The sequence below is a fragment of the Erinaceus europaeus genome, chromosome 8 (genome assembly GCF_950295315.1).
Source record: "Erinaceus europaeus chromosome 8, mEriEur2.1, whole genome shotgun sequence".
In the NCBI taxonomy this organism is placed as follows: Eukaryota; Metazoa; Chordata; class Mammalia; order Eulipotyphla; family Erinaceidae; genus Erinaceus; species Erinaceus europaeus.
In genome coordinates this window covers 21,106,014-21,112,176 of record NC_080169.1, presented here as the reverse complement: position 1 = coordinate 21,112,176, position 6,163 = coordinate 21,106,014, and the positions used below count along the sequence as shown (strand labels likewise).

Genomic DNA, 6,163 nt, shown 5'->3' with positions numbered 1-6,163 from the left:
TATCCAATAAATAAAGATCTTTAAAAATTTAAAAATAAAACAGTATTTCAAAATATATTTTCAGTCAAGAAGACAGCATAGTGGTTATGAAAGACTTTTATATCTGAGGCTCCAAAGTCCCAGGTTCAATCCCCAGCACCATCTTAAACCAAAGCTGAGCAATGCTCTAGTAAATAATAATAGTAATGGATAACCACCGGGTTTTCTTTTCTTTCTTTTTTTTTTTCAAAAAGAAAACTTTATTACTCTAATAAGCACGTCTGATCTTAAGCTTTCTTGCCAGCTGCCTTTGCAGCAGGTGCTTTCTGGGCTTGTGCTTTCTGACCCTTCTGAGCTTTTGGAGGTGCAGCCTTCTGGCCCGCGACTTTCTGGGCAGGAGCCTTCTTGCCTGTAGCAGTTGCCTTTTTAGCTGGAACCTTTGTGGCAGACGCACCCTCAGCAACCTCAGCAGCGGCTGCTTTGTTGGGAGAAGTCTTCAGGAGAGTAGTCTTCTGAAGCTTCCTAACTTCAAACTTGGTTATTCAGTTCCTCATTTCCTTGGCCTTCATGACCTTATAGCGATCAAAACCCATCATCTTGGCTTTCCTTTCCCTGGCATCAATCTTTCTCGGCCCATCTTGTGGCAGCCCACTTTTTGTTGATATCTGCTTTCTCCCAAGCTTTTCAGACATACTTCTGATGGGCACTGTGTGGGAACTTGATGACGAAGTCAGTGAGCTGTGCACTTGAAAGGCATGGCCTGTCTCCATACTGTAGTACAAGGTCCATCAACCAAGGCCTTGTTCTGGTTGATCACATCCACGATGGCCACCAGCTTGCCAGCGTGCAGCCCGACAGAGACCTAGGTCATGTGGCCGACCTCCATTCTTCTTCTTCTAGCGTTTGCCCTTCTTCCGTAGCCAGTCAACAGCGTCAGGTTGAGCCTGATGTAAAGTTTCGAGACCTCCTTTGAATCTGGAGAGGTGGCAGTCGTTGACTATGTGGGTCATAGTCTGTCTGGAGCCGCAGGGGCAGTTCGGGTCATCTCTGGCTCCCCAGTGATGGAACTTAGCGGCGCACCGGCCATGGCCTGTTCGATAGCGATTGAGGAGGGCCCAATCATAACGTGCTAGGTCAAAGCCGCCGGGTTGACGCTTGCAGGGGTCTGTGGTGAGGTGTTTGTTCTTTACCTCAGCTGACTGCCAACTCTGTTTCCAAGAGTCTGGAACAGAGAAGTTCAGTGTAGGCGTAGGAGACCAGATTGGATGACGAGACGTCAAGCGTTGAACAGGGTGGGCAAAGATAACGCGTTTGGCGAAGGACAGCCCCTCAATATTAAGTTGGAGGACTCAAAGAGCAGGACCAACAGCTTGAAAGCTGTCAGGAGCTGCTTGTTGCTGGCTTTGAAAGTGACTGGGATCCATGTGGATTCAGTCGGCTAGGAAGGATCGTTAGTTTCCCCAATGAATGGGTACTCATGGGATGCACCACGGGAAGGTCGATCCAATGCATCCCAAATGCATTCATGCCGACCTCCATGAAGCATCAGAACAGCATCTTGGCGGCCCTTGGTGAGAAGGACCACTGGGTTTTCCTTACCTGTGTTCATCACAAGACTTTTTCTGATCTCCATACGAAATGTTTGCCAATCCCTACACATAACCTAGCCTTGTTAGGTGACCCAAATCAGGACAGTTCTTAGATTACTTGGGAGAAGTTAGTCAGCCTACCTATCTTTTTTCCCTGTGAGTCAGAAAGATGATTATGGGCAGAACATTCCCATTAGGGATAAAAACAATCCAAAAGCCTAGAGGCAATGCACACTTGATAAGTTTGAGGAGCACCTGTACTGCACCAGGGTAAACCCCAGGGTGAGAGCTTAGCAAGTAAGACAGAATTGAAGGAGGGACCAAATTAAATAGTGTTTGGCAGTCTCAATAGTGATTTGGGGTTTTTCTTTGAGTGAAAATGAAAACCATCTGGAAGTTGAGGGGTGGGGGGAACCTTACTTGAACAGATTTATACTTTGAAAGTAGCCCTGTCTTGAGAATAAATTGGGATGGTGAGGAGACAGGGAAAGATAAAGGTAGAAACAGAATGAAAGGTTTGGAGCCCCATGGTAGTAATCCAGGTAAAACAAACAAACAAAAACAGTAACTTGATCAGGAGGATGTCCATGGGTATAGAAAAAGTGATGAGAATTAAGATACAAACTAAAGGACAGCTAAAAGGATTTGGTGATGGAGTGAATACGGATTATAAAAGAGAAATGTCAAAAAATGTATACAGGGCTTTTGGCCTGAACCAACAGCGGAATGGAACTACCATTCTCTGAGGTGGGGAAGAACACTAGAGGAGGAAGTATAAGGACACAAATCAAAAATACAGTGTGGGCATTGTGAGTTTGAGGTTAGAGACCGAGTGAAGCATTGGGTGGACAGCTTTAGATAAGTCAGTCAGGGTTCTGGGTGAGAGATGCATCAGGATATAGTTGTTAGAGACACAAAACCATCACCGATGGGTGGCTTTGATCATCATATAACTTAATGAGTGTGTGTTGATAGAGAATAGGACCAAAGATTGAGCCTTGGATTTTTTTATTATTATTATCTTTATTTATTTAATAGACAGCCAGAAATAGAGAGGGAAGGGAGTGATAAAGGGGGAAAGAGACAGAGAGACACCTGTAGCACTGATTTGCCACTCACAAAGCTTCCCCCCTGCAGGTGGGGACTGGGGGCTTGAACCCAGCTCTTTGCACATTGTAACATGTGCACTCAACCAGGTGTGCCACCTGAGCCTGAGCCTTGGACTTCTTGAAGGTTCAGCTGGAGGGAAGAATGGGAGGAACCAGAAGAGGAGATCCAGAAAGACTGGGTAGTGAGGTGGGAAGGGAGCCCAGAGAAAGAGGTCTTTCAGAGGCTGGGTGAGACACCTCTTAAAATGAGGGCGTGGAGTGGACAGCTATGCCATATGCATCTGCTGCAGTGGAAACCGCTGAAAGATTGCCATCAGCCTGTCCTTCCCAGCTTACTGGTCTATGATGACCTTGATAGGAACAGTTTCTGGGGATGAAATTCTGATTTGATTTAGTTCATTAGGAGAATATGCTAGATCCGCCGCTGCCCCCCCCCCCCCCGTGAAGCGGGCCCCCCCTCCACTGATGAACTGCCTGCCCCCTCCCGGCGGCCTGCCCCTGCCCCCAATGCCGGAGAATATGCTAGATTGCAATGTGTTTTGTTGAACAGGATCAGAGACAGCAGAATTCATGGAAAATATGGTGACACCCTAGTTAAGTCTGAAGTTTAGAGAATAGTAAGTTTTCAATGTTTGTTTCTTAGTTTTGGCAACATAATAATATAAAAATGTTGATTTTATTAGGGGTCACTAGTGAGAGACATATAGGAGCTTATCTTTTAAATTGTTTCAAAACAAAAAAGTTGAGAAACAGAGAGGGAGAAAAGAGAGATTAAGAGGGACTTTTTAGTCATCAAGGAAATTTTCTTCTCTAAAGCAAATGATTCTAAGAAATAATCATTTGTTTGTTTTTGTTTTGTTATCACCAGGACTTCACTACTTTGGGGTGACTTTTTCAGATAGAAAGAAAGCGAGAGAGACCACTGCACTGAAGCTACCTCCAGTAACATGAGGGTTTGGGGCCTGAACAAGTGAGGAGTACATGGCAAGGCAGGAGTCTTCCCAGCTGAGCTATCTCACCAACACCATTCATTTTTTTAATAGTCACTTAACACTTTAGTATAGATGAGTATCAGCTACTTTGCTGAGAGCAAGTGGAGGAAGAAGATGAAAAGTCAGTATTTAGGGGAGTCAGGCAGTAGCGCAGCGGGTTAAGCGCACATGACGCAAAGCACAAGGACCACCTAAAGGATCTGGGTTTGAGCCCCAGGCTCCCCACCTGCAGGGAAGTATCTTCACAGGCTGTGAAGCAGGATGCAGGTGTCTATCTTTCTCACCCCCTCTCTGTCTTCCCCTCCTCGCTCCATTTCTCTCTCCTATCTAACAACAACAATAACTACAACAACAATAAAAAAAAAAAAAAACAACAAGGGCAACAAAAGGGAAAATAGATTTTTTTTAAAGTTTTTTTTTTTAGGGAGTCGGGCGGTAGCGCAGCGGTTAAGCACACGTGGCACAAAGCGCAAGGACCAGCATACAGATCCATTGGAGCCCCCGGCTTCCCATCTACAGAGGAATCGCTTCACAAGCAGTGAAGCAGGTCTGTAGGTTTCTATTTTTCTCTCCCTCTGTTTTCCCCTCCTAGCTCCATTTCTCTCTGTCCTATCCAACAATGACAACAACAATAACTACAACAACAACAACAAAGCAACAAGGGCAACAAAAGGGAATAAGTAAATATAAATAAATAAATTTGAAAAAAAAAATTTTTAAAGGCAGTATTTACTAATTTCATGATTCAGTTTAGGACTAGAATTCTTGAGTGAAGGATGTTACAGTATAGTCTTTGCTCCTAGCCACCACCTCCGCCCCCACCACTGCTCTATTCTGGTTTATGGTGGATTGAACCTGGAAGTTCAGAGCCTCAGGCATGAAAGTTGTTTGCATTTAGTATTATGTTACCCCACCCCTCCCCCTGCCTTCTTTGCATCATGTCATACTCTCAGGCCTTTTTCTTTTCACCTTTTGTTTTGTTTAATGATTGCTTGCAAAATTAGTAAAAATTAGGGGAGAAAAACTTGTTTTCTGCTTTGGTTAGCAAGTTGCTTTCAAGATGTTTTCTCCCTCCCCCTCTCCCCCATGATTTTGCTCCTAGCAGTGACCAAGGATGAGCCACTACTGAAAATCATATCTCAAGTCCCCAGATGGCATGGCCTCACCGGAAGAAGGTGGCAAGAGCATGCTCTCGATGAAAATGACCAGCTTTGCCTTATCTCACTGTCACAGAGCCTTGAATTTTTTGCCTTTTGCTTCTTGTATGACTTAGATTCAAAGTGTTGGGGCACTAAGAGTAAGAGAGAAACAAACCCATAACCAGGCGAGGTCTTCAGTCTAGAGGAAATAAATATATGCTTTGCACCTCTTTGTCTGAGCCTAATACCATACATGCAGCTCTACAGCCCAATATTTATAATCACCTTATGAATGGAAATAAGATTTGTGAACTACTTTAATTAAGAAACTTCAGTGTTGCTCACATAGCACTAACTTTTCAAAAGTGAATTTATTGAAATTATTTTTCTCTAGTCATCAGAAGAAAAAGTTTTAACTTCCAAAGATGGGAGGAAATATAGGCAAGTCAGTAACTTCAATTTCTAGTAAACTTTGAAATACACATGAAATCCTTAGTTCTATAGGATGCACATTGTTGTTTGTTTTTTTACCAGGGAAAATTTTAATTCGTCCATAATATTATTTGCTAATTTAGTTTTATAGGACTGGGAGGCGGCTCAGTGGTAGAGCGCTTGCCTCTCCTGGGGGGAGGGGGGTTAAGATGGCCCCTTTAATGGGAGTCAGGCCAGTAGCACAGTGGGTTAAGAGCACATGGCGCAAAGCACAAATTTATTCTGAGATGAAATGAAACATAGACGAGTTTTTTTTTTTTTTAAGAAAGGATTAATTAACAAAACTATAGGGTAGGGCATAGATGAGTTTTAAGCAACTACATGACAGGATCCCAATTTACTTACACCACTAGTGACTCTAGCTTCTGTCTGGAAAACAGAGGGATTCAGAGTAATACTAAGAGATTGAATAATATAATTTAATTAATCAAGACTGGAGCCTGGGAGATAGCATACAAGTTATACAGTGGAAAAAAAAAAAAAAAAAAGCATGCCTGAAGCTCAGAGGCCCCAAGTTCAGTCGCTGGCACCACCATAAGTCAGAGCTGATCAGTGCTCTTGTAAAGTCAAGTCAAGTAAAACAGATAAAGTCTGAATGGCTTGGGTTTGGGTGACAATAACAGAAAGTTAGATGTGAGTAGATTTGGTATATATTTTAGAATCAATAGTAGTATTTATGCTAGATTTCTGTTGCCAACTATGTAGTTGAGTCCCCCCCCCCCATGTCATAGGATATCACTAAATCCTCTAGACAATCCAACATGTCCAAGCTGACAGAGTGCTATCTGACTCACCTATTAGGAGAATACACAACTGCAAAACAGATCTGGCCTTATTCAATTTAGATTATGAAGTCATGCTCA

General features: G+C 43.3%; 1 pseudogene; it reads right to left on the bottom strand.

Moving 5' to 3' along the window:
• Nucleotides 1-266: 266 nt before the first annotated feature.
• Nucleotides 267-2,157, bottom strand: LOC103122216 (large ribosomal subunit protein eL14-like; annotated as a pseudogene).
• Between the last annotated feature and the right edge of the window lie 4,006 nt (nt 2,158-6,163).